The following is a 15,289-nucleotide window of genomic DNA, read 5'->3' as shown; positions in this document are numbered from 1 at the left end:
GGTGGTTGAATCTGTGAACCCACTTTTTGTCTCTAAGGATGAAGCCCAGGGGGGGACCCTGACCCTTGCAGCTAGAAGGATGAAGAATTCAAATGAGGTTAGTATTCCTGTTCCTAGTATTGATCCTGGGATTGGGAAATCTATGGGAGTTAACAAAACTAATATGAAAAAGCTTAAAGGAAAACAAAAAAGTGGCCTTAACACTTTGGCGTTTCCAGATAAGAGGGGGCCCGGGGGTACCTCGGTAAGGCTCTCAAGAGCCCCTAGTAAATACCTAGCTTAGGGTAGGGGTGTGGTCAGTTGTCCTCCTTTCTATGGATTTGTTATTTTGGAATGTTAGGGGTGCGGCTAGCAAGGCTACCCGTATCCATATTAATGATCTTATTAAGCAGTTTAATCCATCTTGTTTTGCTCTTTTGGAAACTAAGATTAGTGGTGAGAAAGCAGATGAGGTGGTTAAGAAGTTTAAGAACTGGCACTGTGTTAGATCGGAGGCAACTGGCCGGGCTGGGGGGATTTGGCTTTTTTGGAGGCCAGATCGGATTCATTTTGATATTCTTAGCATGGATAAGCAGTTCATTCATTGTAAAGTGAGTATTTCCGGCAATACTCCCTTTTTTATTACCCTTGTGTATGCTGACCCTATCTTGTCTAATCGAAAACGGCTCTGGGAGGTTCTCTATTCTATGAGTGTCAGCATTTCGGAGCCCTGGTTTGTGGCGGGTGACTTCAATGATATCGCCTTTATGAGTGATCAGAGAGGGGGATCCAATCATTATGTTAATCGCTGTCTGCATCACAAGAATAGTATGGATTTATGTGGGCTTTCCGATCTGGGGGCTTCTGGTCATAAATTCACTTGGAAGCGTAATAATACTTTTGTTCGATTGGACAAAGTCTACGCTAATGTTTTAGCTCTAACTTCCTTCCCCGAGTGCTCTGTGTTGAACCTCCTGTTCCGTCATTCGGATCATTGTCCTATTTTGTTTAGACTTTTGAGAGGTAAGCATCCTAGGGGTAAGAGACCGTTCCGGTATCAGTTGGCTTGGGAGTCCCATCCTAAGTTTAAAGAGTTCGTTCATGAGAGTTGGAGACCTCATTCGTATGTACTGCAAGCTGCTGAAGGGTTCAGGAATAAGGTGCAGGGGTGGAATAGGAATGTGTTTGGGCATATTATCAGAAGGAAGAACAAGTTATTAAAGAGGATGGAGGGCATTCAACGCAGGTTGGAGGGGAGGTTTGATCATAGCCTTGAGGGCCTCCTCAGAACCCTTCAGAAGGAGCTGGAGGCTGTGCTTAGGCAGGAGGAGTTCCTTTGGTTCCAGAAGTCTCGGAAGTCCTGGATTAGAGATGGGGATCGTAATACCAAATACTTCCATCTCTCTACCCTGATCAGAAGGCAGAGAAATAGAATTGAGGCCATTAAGGATTCTAATGGTGATTGGGTTTATGAAGATGAGGTTATTCGGAACTTAGCCCTGGATTTCTACAGAGAGCTGTTCAAAGAGGAACCTGTTCTTTTGGAGAGGGCTCACTCTATTGCTACATTTCCTTTAATCAGTGAGGATTGTAGTCAGGAGGCCTTTCAACCTATTTCCCAAAAAGAGATTGACCAAGCTATCTTCAGCATTGGGGCTTCTAAAGCTCCTGGGATTGATGGTCTTCCGGCGGGCTTTTACCATAAGCATTGGGATGTAGTGAAGGAAGGCATCTATAATTTTGTCTTGGGGGTGTTCAGTGGTTCGAAGGATATTGAGCTGGTTAATAGAACCCTCCTGGTTCTGATTCCTAAGATTGATAAGCCTTCTTCCTTTTTGCATATGAGACCTATCAGTCTTTGTAATGTTCTTTACAAAACTGTTACAAAGATTGTGGCTAATAGAATCCGTGGCATTCTTCCTGCGATCATTTGTCAGAATCAGGGTAGCTTTGTGCCTGGTAGACAAATGATGGATAATGTGGTGATCGCCCAAGAGATGGTCCACACGATGAAGATTAGGAAGGGGAGGAAAGGCATTGTGGCTCTGAAGCTGGATTTAGAGAAGGCCTATGATCGAATTAATTGGGATTTCTTGATGGAGAGCCTTGAGAGAGCTAGAATCCCGGACAGCTGGAGAAGTTTAATTAAGGTATGTATTTCTTCTCCTGTGTTTCAAGTTATGGTCAATGGGGATATGTCGGAGGAATTTTCCCCGGGCAGAGGAATCCGTCAGGGGGATCCTATGAGCCCTTTCCTTTTTGTTATTGCTATGGAGAGGTTCTCTCACCTGATTCAGGATGCGATTGATAATGGGAGTTTCCACCCTGTGGCGATCAACAGCTTCTGTCCCCAGGTGACTCACTTATTCTTTGCAGATGATGTCCTTATCTTTCTTGAGGGTAATGAGGAGCAGTTGAGAGTCATTATGGATATTTTGGATTGTTTTTGTTCGGCCTCTGGGCAGAAGCTTAATATCCAGAAATCTAGGATGATGTGCTCTAAGAATATGAATCAGAGAGTCTGTAAGAGATTAAGTGATCTCTCAGGTATTCCTCTTACTGATTCTCTTGGGAAGTATCTGGGCGTTCCCCTCCATAGTGAGCGTGTGTCTAAAGGCTCCTTCAAAGAGACTTTGGATAAAGCTAATTCGAAGTGTGCCACTTGGAAAGCCAAGACTCTGTCTCTCGCTGGCCGCCTCACGTTAATTCAATCTGTTAATTGTGCTGCTCCCAATCACATCATGCAGGCTTGTAAGCTTCCGGATCCTGTGCTTAATGATCTTGACAAGATTAACCGTAGGTTCCTGTGGGGGGAAGCTGCGGAGGGCAGGAAGATCCATCTTGTGCCTTGGAGTGAGGTTTGCCAGCCTAAAGATTCTGGGGGTCTGGGTATTAGGAAAGCAAAGGACAATAATAAAGTTTTATTAATGAAACTCCTTTGGCGTATGTGGCAAAACCCCTCCTCTCTTTGGGTTCGCCTCCTTTGTGGTAAGTATCGGAAAGACAAAATCTTCGGGGGCCCGAAAGAGAGAGTTGCTAATTGTTCCTTCCTCTGGAAAGGACTTAGTGCTGTGTTTGATGAGTTCTGCTTGGGAGTTGGCCTGGAGGTGGGGAATGGTAAGTCCATTAGTTTCTGGTTTGATAACTGGATTGGGGATAAACCGTTAATTGAGGTGTGTTCTTCCCCCCCGCCTAGTGATATACGCAACTGGAGGATTGCCGATGTGGTTGACTCGGAAGGGGACTGGATCTGGTCAAAGTTTGATACTTTCTTTAGCCTTGAGACTCTCCTTAGAATGCGGGGAGTGAAGGTGAGTAATCAAGAGGAAGACTTGGATAGGCACTGTTGGGCGCTGACTAACAATGGAGTTTATTCTTGCAAATCGGCCTTTGAAGCTTTCTCTCTCTTTAGATCTGATCCTCCCTCGGATGTGTGGAAGTCGATTTGGACCCTTAAAGTTCCTTTCCGTATTAGGAGTTTCCTGTGGCTGGGCGTTAAGGACAGGCTTCTTACTAATTCGGATAGGCACAGAAGGCACTTGGCTGATTCTGGAGCTTGCAGTAGATGCAGAGGCCATATTGAGACTTTGTGCCATGCTCTTAGAGATTGCTCTAATAGTAAAGAGGTTTGGAGGAAAATTCTCCCACACCATATTTTCTCTTCCTTCATGGCACATTCTGAGGTCGACTGGTTCTCTGATGGTGTTAGAGGAAAGTTGCTTCCATACATGGAGCATGGTGACATTTTCTTTGCTATTATCTGTCACCAAGTTTGGAAATGGAGAAACGAGGAGATTTTTGGAGATAAAACTGTTTTTATGACAAACTTAGCTGATTTCTTCTCGAAAAAACTTTTCTCTATTATCGATAGTTTCAAAGGAGAGTCCCTTGCCAGAGCCTCTCAGTGTTGTGATGTCCATCTCGTGGGATGGAGCAGGTCAAGAGAGGGGGTTGTGAAGCTGAATACTGATGGTTCCTGCCTCAGTAACGGTAAGATTGCGGCTGGAGGTGTGCTTAGAGATGTAGGGGGCGTCTGGCTTTCTGGGTTCTCCCAGAATTTAGGGTTGGGTTCTTCCTTTTCTGCGGAGCTCTGGGCTATTCTTACTGGGATCAATCTTGCTAAAAGGCTGGGTGTTAAGAGGCTCTCTGTGGAGTCTGATAATTTGGAAGCAATCAAAATGATTTCTGAGAATCATTCTATGGGTCTTAACAGTCGCAACCTCATCAAAGCTATTATAAGGCTTTGCTCCTCCTTTGAGTTCGTAGAGTTCAGACACATTTTTAGAGAGCAGAATCGTGTTGCTGATCGCTTGGCGGCGGCGGGCCATGAAGGGACGTTAGGCGTTACTATCCTTCCTGTTTCCCCTAGTTTCATCTCTCATCTTCTCTTAGAAGATAGGATTGGGGTTAGCTTCCCTAGGCTAATTCCTGGGTAGTTTGTTGTTATTCGTTTTTCTTTTCCTTTTCTACCAAAAAAAAAAAGAAGGTTCGAATCATACTTCTAAGAAACTGTGAATTATTTGTGACTATATTATTAACACATAAATTTTTTTGTTGATTATTTGTAACTATATTACTAACACAATAAAAATCATGAGGAACATAACTTGGTCTGATGCTCATGGTCAAGATATTGAGCAGTTTCAACCAAGGTAAACAAATTCAAATCTAGCATCTGATTATTATTAATATTTTATTTGTTGGTGTGCCCTAGTTCATAGGCATTAATTGGTTCTTATAAAATGTATTTGTGTCACATTAATATTTTAAAATTCTAAAGGTTTTGAGCACTTAATTGTGGCATTTCTGACGTTATGGGGTGTTTTTTGCACCTTATTACTTTAAAATTTGAAGGCAAGTAATAGTGACTATATATTTGATTTTGACAGAACTTAATTGTGAAAGATTAGTTGAAGTACTAATGCAGATAGCTTTAGTACTAAAACATATCGATGAGTTCGGTAATAGAGGACTTATTTACTACGAAATGAAGCTAAAAAATGTATTGATCGATAATAAATATGGATTTTGGAGGGACCGATAATAACAATAATAATAAAAAAAAAAGTCTTAAAAATACTTTTTTTAATTATTTTTACAATTTCTGTTACCCAGTCTCCTTTTGTAACCCAATCGCTCAACAATATTTGAAACCTGAAGTTGAACCATTTTATTTCCATTTTTATGTATAAATTGTTGTCATGATATGTGATAACAACCAAAATTATTCTTGAATAAGGAATAAGGGAAAATTAATAGAAATAATAGCAAACCATTATTCCTTCTAAAAGATATATTTATGCATGATTAATATGGAATTAATGACAATTATTGCAGGATTAATGCAGAGGTGAATATGCAAATAATGGAGAAAATGAAGGAGTTTCTAGCATTATGCCACACCACGTGGACCATGGCGAGATACGCCCGATGAGAGCGAGTAGTGGAGACCCGCCATAACTCTCAAAGAAAGCGTACATACGCCTTGACGGATCTAAGAATACCAAAAGGCTCCTCTATTACCATCCATGAATGGGAATAAATACAATTAAATGGCAATTAATAGCCATTAAAGGGGAATAAAGACTTAACTGTTCGAATACCTCAACTCTGAGGGTTTCAATGATAAATGATGGGATTAATGTAGAATTGATAGCAATCAAAGATGAGTAATGACACGACTCTTCACCTGCTTCCCCATTAATGCTGAAGGTTATAGAAACCTATATAAATACCCCAGCTTCCTAGGATCAAAGGTACACTTACTGATTCTCTACTTTTGTGTTTACAGTTTATTCTCAGAAATATTACTGACTTTGGCATCGGAGTGTCCCCGCCCGATCCCAACGGCGCCTCACAGGGAAGTGCTCCGATCAAGGATTTTTTCCCAAGTTATCAATTGGTGCGGTGAACGTGGATCTCTAACAAACAGAAGATCACAAAATCTTGATTGTATAGAGTTTCACAAAGAACAAAACAATGGAGTCAACAGAACAGAAATCTCAATCTCAAACCTTGGCTCAATCAGTACAAACAAATCAATCCAAAGATATGGTTCTCTATAGATTGGTGAGAAAGAGTTTTCTACATTAAATCTGGAATTTTATGATAAACAAGATAAGTTTCTTCTCCTTTCTTATTCCATTTTTAATTAAAGAAATTTGAGATTTCTCACCCTTATGAAGTGCTATGAATATCGTTACCTGTTAATATGATAAATCTAATAAACTGTGAAAGATGAAGTCATAGACACAAATCTTTCATTAAATCTTACATGCTTACTATGCTCTCATATTTTTATGCATGACAAGTGTAATATGCTATTATCATTAAATTAGTATAAAATACATGTATAAGACCCGTAATCTTGGGATTTGTAAAAAAAAAATCCATCCATTCAAGGTGATTTTGTCATTTGATATTAAAATATCATAAAAGGGCTCGTGTAATTACAGATGATTTAGGTCTGATCAGTCTTTTGGATGAACATGCATATAACTATTAGAAGAAATTACAAAAAAAATCATATTTGGTTTTTCTTGTACAATTCACCATCTATGTATGACTTTTCTCCTATATAGTACTTTTAATATCAGAAATTCATATTTTTGAATATTGTTTTGTCAAATAGTTATTTCATCTCCTTTTTTACAAGGATGTGTTTATTTATATAAAAACTGTTTATCTGACATTGTTAGAATTTCTTTCACCAACGTAAGAGACTTGAACATATTGAGTCTATTTGTGATTATCATATAATTGTCCCTAACTATTAAAGCCATTATGGACTGATGAATTACCAAATTGGATAAACAAAACTTTCATGCCCTGAGCTAACTACAAAATAGTGCAAGTGTCAGTTTCGGATCAGAACATTAATTTATGCAAAGTTCTTAGGATATACATGAGAATTCCTTAAAGATTGTTTGGATGATTGTATGTGAAGGTAGGTGAGGGTGAATTTTGAGTAATTTTCCTTACACCCCAAATTGGAGGAGAATCATGGTACACGTATTTTTCTTCCAAAATTACACTTTGTATTTTATTTTATTTATACAAATGAAAGGATATAAGATTAATTTTATATGTAACTATATTATTAAATCATCACTTACCTTACTTTAATTACACCTCATTCAAATGAGGCCTTAATGATCTTTGAATGCCATTAATGCATGGATGCACAATATTAATTGCAAGTAAATAGCAACTATGTAAGATATCTTACCCAATATAGAATGTCATAACTTTTATGATGTTTAAAATAAATATGCTATCTTGGATATTAATGCGCATTGAAATACAAAAGGACATTGTTCTTAAACCATTCTCATTATGGTTATTTATTAAGAATTCATTATGATATTTATGTGCAGTAGTAATCTTTATGGTTATGACCGTTATATGTGGTATTATTAACACAAGCATGAATAAAATTCTATTATGAATTTGTTTGACATATAATATTTACTCGGTTTTATCCTTTGACTAAGTTCATTCTAGAGTCAGGGACCAACGTGAAGGAATTATTAAGTTGATTCCAAGATGAACTAACAATTCCATAAAGAGACATTGCATCGTACATGATATTTGCCAACAAGGCCAATGCAAACAGTCTTTCGCTATGAAGTCTGTTCCATGGATCAAGCCATTAATACCCAAGGTAAGTGAATATAGCTTTTATGCCTTACCACAATTTTTTAATAATGGACAGGGTATGCCCCACTTATGGAGTTCTTTCAGTACTAACCCAAAAGTACAAGGGAGTTGCTAATACTGCAACCAGTGCCAAACACTGGCATGAAAAATAAAGCTCAATCCAGAGAAGTGTATATTCAGAGTCACTTCAGAAAAATTCATTGACTACATCATTAGCCAAAGAGGAGTTAGAGCAAATCCAGATAAAGTAAAAGCCCTACGAGGTGAAAGGTGAAAAGAGCGCCTAAATGAAAGCCCCATAATGGATGAGAAAGATCCAGAGGTTGAACAGGCGGATCATCATACTAGAAAGATTGTCAACAAGCATTTCAAGGTATAAAACAATTCCAAGCAGAACCACCCTCGATGAGCAGACCAATCTGAAGGGGAGACCTGCATTTGTATCAATCTATCATGGATAAAGCTATGTGCACCGTGGTTATTCAAGAAGAAGAAGGTCAACAGTTCGCCATCTATTATGTTAGAAAAATGTTGAAGGATGCGGAGACAAGATATTTGAAGCTAGATAAAATGGCTTTGGCGGTTGTGACAACATCCATCCGCGTTAAACCATAGTTCCAAGAATAACTTCAACATGATCAAGATCAAGAGCCAGCTTCACCACCACGACTCAACATTGAACACACAAATGATGAGATTGAAAGGCGAGTGCATGCCGCTCTAGATAGACAAGAGAACAATGCAGAAAGATACGCCATCCAGTTAACAGGAATTCGCCATTCACAGCATGAATCTTGAGGTACGAGGCGGACAGAATGTTTAAAGCTTCCAACTTGCCACAATATAAAGGAGAAGTCAAAATAAATGGGACATTACATATCCCGAACCCAAAGGAGGGGAGCATGTAACCGTTGGAAGAAACGCCAAAGCGTGCTACAGGTTCCATAGAAGAAATGGCCACCACAGTGAAGCTTGCTGGGAGCTAGCAAACTAGATAGTTTCGTCTAGAATAACAAATAACAAGACGACAAGCAGAAGACAGAGCTAAGAAAGAAATTCAAAAGTGTCATTAATGTCACAGCAGATGGACCAGTGTATCAGCCACTCGTGAAAAAAGTAAAAATATTCACCCTGGATAAAACATCCCTCAATTGCCCCTTTTGTAGAAATAGGTCCAGTAATCCTTCCACATGCAGATGCTCTAGTTATTACTATGGTGGTGGAAGGTTGGGAAATGAAGCGAGTAATGGTGGATACGTGCAGTTCTTGCAATGTCATCACCAGAGGTGCATTCGCCAGACTAAAGGTTGATCCGATCCAAATAGAAACAACCATTGCTGACATCATGGGAGTGACAGGTCACACTCTCCTGACCAAGGGTCAGGTAACTTTGGAATGCAAGCTGGCGGATGATGATCAAGCGTGGATTGGTGATCTGGAGTTCTCTACTATGAATGGACAATTAGCTTATAACATCATTCTTGGGCGGCCGTTCATCTCAGAGGTTGCAGCCCTAATTTCCATCCGCCGTCTGGCAATGTACATTCCCACCAGCAAAGGAGGAATAATGATTAGCGAGAACCAAAAGGTGGCTCAAGAGACCTACTCGGCGTCGCTATCGATCCGCCCACAATTCAAAGATGACGAAGGTGAGGAAGATGAACTTGTCACTACAGCTTTGGGCGACACGAAAATGTTCCTTATTGCTGATGGAAAGCGGGTGCGGATCGCCAAAGGATTAAAACTTGAGATCAAGGAGGATGTTATGAAAGTTCTCATTGAGTCTGAAAGCGTGTTTGCATGGGAGAATGAGATCCTCACAGGAGTAAGCCCAGATGTGATTACTCATAAGTTAAACATCATTGAGGATGCGGTTCCAGTTGCTCAGAAAAGAAGGAACCATGGGCCTAAAAATTAGTATTTTTATGTATTCTTATATGTGCATTAAACTGTTATAGTATCCTATATTTTATAATTTATTCTTTCTCGCCATATTTCTTATATTCATTTGCCTAGTTTTGTTCTACATCTTTCCAAATTCTATAGAAGAAGAAATAGCAAAGCTGAACAAGCGGATGTAATCAAAGAGGTGATATACGCCCAATGGTTGGCGAATGAAAAGTTCCACAGGCGGATCAATTACCTCAAAGATAGGACAATTGATCCCCACCAAGGGCGGGTCCCCTTTCCACAAAGATAAGAAACACAGACCCTCAAGAGCTTTCAAATGAGCTCAACTCTCTCCTCAAAGACAGGAAAATATTGGTCACCATCAAAAGCGGGTTAAAATTATCTCAAACATGAGAAAATTACACCCTAAACTTTCTCCTCAAAGATAGGAGAACAATAATCTCAGCGGCGGATCGATCTACCTCAAAGATAGGAAATGATTGATCGCCGTCAGGGATGGGTTAAAAATTTCTCAGACGTGAGATCTTTACACCCTCAAGTATTCTTCTCAAAAGGAGAGTATTAAGACCCGCTGGCGGATCGATTTACCTCAAAGATAGAAAACAATCGATCACTTGGGGCAGCTTAACTTCCTCACCAGGAATAAAAGCTTCTAGCCTTCAAAAAAGGCTCATACTCCGAGATATGGCTGGCCACCTACCTTGAACAAACCAAACAAATCCTAAACCAGATTCTAGAAAATTACTTGCTAAAAGATATAATGCATAAGTAAAAATAGTTCTGGAAAGAAAAGGGTTCATCCAAACAATGAAGCCTCGTCTTCATCTAATTAATGAAGCCTCGTCTTTATCAAAAACAATGAAGCCTCGTCTTCATCAAAACAATGAAGCCTCGTCTTCATCAAAGCAATGAAGCCTCGTCTTCATCAAAATAATGAAGCCTCGTCTTCATCAAAACAATGAAGCCTCGTCTTCATCCAAATCAATGAAGCCTCGTCTTCATCAAAACAGTGAAGCCTCGTCTTCATCCAAATCAATGAAGCCTCGTCTTCATCCAAATCAATGAAGCCTCGTCTTCATCCAAGCAATGAAGCCTCGTCTTCATCTAATTAATGAAGCCTCGTCTTCATCAAAAGCAATGAAGCATCGTCTTCATCAAAGTAATGAAGCCTCATCTTCATCAAAAGCAATGAAGTCTCGCCTTCACAAATGCAAAGTAAAAACACTTTGGAAAATGAGTAAATGCTAAAAAGGCAAGTGCCTAGAGTGTCAAAAACCCCCACAAAATGCGCAAAAGTTCCTAAATGGCTGATCATTCTTACTGATCCCTAAGGGCGGGTCATTCTCCTCAATATGGCAGAACTGAAGAAAAGTAGTCCCTAAAGGCGAATCATAATCCTATGCGGTAGGAACAAATGGTCCCATAAAGGGCGGGTTATTCCTTTCTAAAGGAAATATAACTCTCAAGAAGCCCCTAGAGGCTAATAATGGATACAGCTGACCACCTATCCACGAAGAAGAAAAAACCCATAAAAGCGCATCATATCCATATATGATCCCATCTAGGGCGGGTCCACTTTCCTCCAAGATAGAAAAATAAAACACCCTTTAGACAGCCCTGAAGAGCTTTTTATACCTTTAGGGGGGCTTCTGATAACAACCCAAATTATTCTTGAATAAGGAATAAGGGAAAATTAATAGAAATAATGGCAAACCATTATTCCTTCTAAAAGAGATATTTATGCATGATTAATATGGAATTAATGACAATTATTGCAGGATTAATGCAGGGGTGAATATGCAAATAATGGAGAAAATGAAGGAGTTTCTAGCATTATGCCACACCACGTGGACCATGGCGAGATACGCCCGATGAGAGCGAGTAGTGGAGACTCGCCATAGCTCTCAAAGAAAGCGTACATACGCCTTGACGGATCTAAGAATACCAAAAGGCGCCTCTATTACCATCCATGAATGGGAATAAATACAATTAAATGGCAATTAATAGCCATTAAAGGGGAATAAAGACTTGACTGTTCGAATACCTCAACCCTGAGGGTTTCAATGATAAATGATGGGATTAATGGAGAATTGATAGCAATCAAAGATGAGTAATGACACGACTCTTCACCTGCTTCCTCATTAATGCTGAAGGTTACAGAAACCTATATAAATACCCCAGCTTCCTAGGATCAAAGGTACACTTACTGATTCTCTACTTTTGTGTTTACAGTTTATTCTCAGAAATATTACTGACTTTGGCATCGGAGTGTCCCCGGCCGATCCCAACGGCGCCTCACAGGGAAGTGCTCCGATCAAGGATTTTTTCCCAAGTTATCAATATGATACGCGGATGGCTAAATACCACCCCCATTTTACATATCACCACTCTCATTAGCCTTTCTTGTAATTTTGATCAAAAACTGAAAATTTTATCTCCGAAATCACAAACCTGAACAACAATAATTGAAATTATGAAAATAATTGATGCGTGACCATCCGAGAACCCCCGAAATGGATGATTACGAATCAGAAAATTACAATTTATGTTTTTTTATTAAAGAAATGATGAAAATAATGCATATTTTTTTGTGACGATTTTGCATTTTACGTCACAACAAATTGGACGATTTTGCATTTTTTGTCACAAAAAATTTGACGACTTTCATATTTTTTGTTTTGCCTAAGCGAATAGAAAATTACGTCTGGCCATTGGTCAGGCGGACATGATATATTTACTTTTGGCTACACAATATAATCAAAATTAAAGTCACATAACTATTATAGTTAGTTTTTTATATTTCAATTGATCTAATTGGAAAAAATAAATTAATGATTTTATTTATAGAAAATAAAGATGAAAATTAATTTTAGGTTTAATTCTAAAAAAAATGCATGTGGTTATAATGTTTTGTAAATAGAATATTGTAGTATTTTCTTTTATTAAAGTGATATTTATAAATCGAGAATTTTCGAAAGGGATGTCGGATTTCGACCCCCTCCCTTACTATTTGTTATTAATTCATATCTTCTTTAGGCTGCTTGAAAATGTTATATGTAATTAAAGACTATAGGGCTCCTTTAACTAGGATTGAAACCAGTAGGTAGTCTACCGGTTTCAAATTGTAAAGAAACCGGTAGATTAGCTACAAGTTTCTTAATTTAAAAAAAATTAAAAAATCTACTGAAACTGGTAGATCACCTACCGATTTCAGCTATACATACTTTTAACAAAGTATGTATTCGGTGGATTTTGGCATTTTATAGAGAAAACTTCAATATTGGTCCCTGATTTTTGTAAATTTAATTTTACTTCAAATAATTAATATCATGTTAGGAGGTCATATAATGTGTTTATAACAAATTAGAAGGTTCGAATCATACTTCTAAGAAACTATGAATTAGTTATGACTATATTATTAACACATTAAATTTTTTTGTTGATTATTTGTAACTATATTACTAAAACAATAAAAATCATGAGGAGCATAACTTGGTCTGATGCTCATGGTCAAGATATTGAGCGTATTCATGAGTTTAAACCAAGGTAAACAAATTCAAATCTAGCATCTCATCATTATTATTAATTTGTTCCATTAAGAAGCAATCCATCTTCAACTTTATTTTTAATATTTTATCTGTTGGTGTGCCCTAGTTCATAGGCATTAGTTTTTATAAAACGTATTTGTGTCACATTAATATTTTAAAATTTTGAAGGTTTTGAGCCCTTAATTGTGGCATTTCCGACGTTATGGGGTGTTTTTTTGCACCTTGTTACTTTAAAAATTGAAGGCAAGTAATAGTGACTATATATTTGATTTTGACAAAACTTAATTGAGAAAGATTAGTTGAAGTACTAGTGCAGATAGTTTTAATACTAAAATATCCATGAGTTCAGTAATAGAGGACTTATTTACTATGATATGAAGCCAAGAAATGTGTTGATCGATGATAAATAGGGGTTTTGGAGGGACCGATAATAACAATAATAATAATAATAAAAGTCTTAAAAATATGTTTTTTTAATTATTTTTACAATTTCTGTTACCCTCTCTCCTCTTGTAACCCACGCGCTCAGCAATATTTGAAACTTGAAGCTGAACCATTTTCTTTCCATTTTTATGTATAAATTGTTGCCATGATATGATACGCGGATGGCTAAATACAACCCTCATTTTACATATCACTACTCTCATTAGCCTTTCTTATAATTTTGATCATAACTGAAAATTTTATCTTTAAAATCACAAACCTGAACAACAATAATTGAAATTATGATAATAATTAATGCGTGACAATCCGAGAACCCCAAAAATGGATGATTACGAATCATAAACATTAAAATTTACGTTTTTTATTAAAGAAATCATGAAAATAATGCATATTTTATGTGACGAGTTTGCATTTTTCGTCACAAAAAATTGGACGATTTTGCATTTTTTGTCACAAAAAATTTGACAACTTTTCATAAAAAAAATTTATGCCTAGCGGATAGAAAATTTTGTTTGTCCATTGGTCAGATGGACATGATAGATTTACTTTTGGCCACATAATATAATCAAAATTAAAGTCACATAACTATTCTAGTTAGTTTTTTTATATTTCAATTGATCTAATTGGAAAAAATAAATTAATAATTTTATTGATAGAAAATAAAAATGAGAATTAATTTTAGGTTTAGTTCTAAAAATAATGCATGTGGTTACAATGTTTTGTAAATAGAATACTATAGTATTTTTTTTATTAAAGCGATATTTATAAATCGAGAATTTTCGGAGGGGATGTCGGATTCTGATCCCTCCCTTACTATTTGTTATTAATTCATATCTTCTTTAGGCTGCTTGAAAATTTTATTTGTAATTAAAGACTGTAGGGCTCTTTTAACTAGGATTGAAATCGGTAGGTAGTCTACCGGTTTCAAATTGTAAAGAAACCGAATTGAGTTTTATGATTCTATTACCAATATCATAGTTTCGTTTCCAATTTTTCCAGAAGCACCAAAAAAGTACCTTAGTTTCTGCAGCTTTTGCCTCCTCTAGAAGTACTTTTGCTTCCTCAATGGCTCTAGATGAAGATTTATGCCATCCTTCTACCACCGCTCTCACCTTGGTTTCTATTTCATCCTCAACATTCGTCTGGCTATATAAATCTATTTTTTGTCACTAAGTTTTTCAATATATATTTCCAAAAGCTTTTGGTTGTCGGGTAAATCATCTATCACTTTCTTCCACGAAGTAGCAAATTCGAGGAACACCGCCATAGATGGGTCACAGGAACACGAGCAAGGAAGACAATACATTTGGTAAATAGAAGATTTGAAAGAACAGTGGAGATTACTGATGTATTTATGTCTTATTGTCTTTGAAGTTTCACCGCCTATTTATAAAAAAAATTATTGTTCTGCAAAAGGAAATTCAATCCAAACTTCCATCTTTAATTTTCCTTTGCTTATATTTTAGGCTGGGAGTAGATTAAGCAATTTCATTAAAATTTCATTAATCATTAACAAACAAAGAAGGACCGTTATTGCATTATAATTAATAGATTTCTTCTTTCTGATACGTAACATTTTCTGTTCCTTGTATTTAATTCCACTAATTAGTAGTCATTTCGAATCAATTTGGAAATGGTACGAGAATTACTCAAAATTCTAATTAAATTACAATTATTTGAAATCAAATTTTGTTTGAGTCAAACTATTGTGTTTAAGAAAAAAAAATTGAGTTTAGTGCTTAAAGTCA

Source organism: Euphorbia lathyris, chromosome 8 (genome assembly GCF_963576675.1).
Source record: "Euphorbia lathyris chromosome 8, ddEupLath1.1, whole genome shotgun sequence".
Classification (NCBI taxonomy): domain Eukaryota; kingdom Viridiplantae; phylum Streptophyta; class Magnoliopsida; order Malpighiales; family Euphorbiaceae; genus Euphorbia; species Euphorbia lathyris.
Note: the sequence above shows the minus strand (reverse complement) of the source record.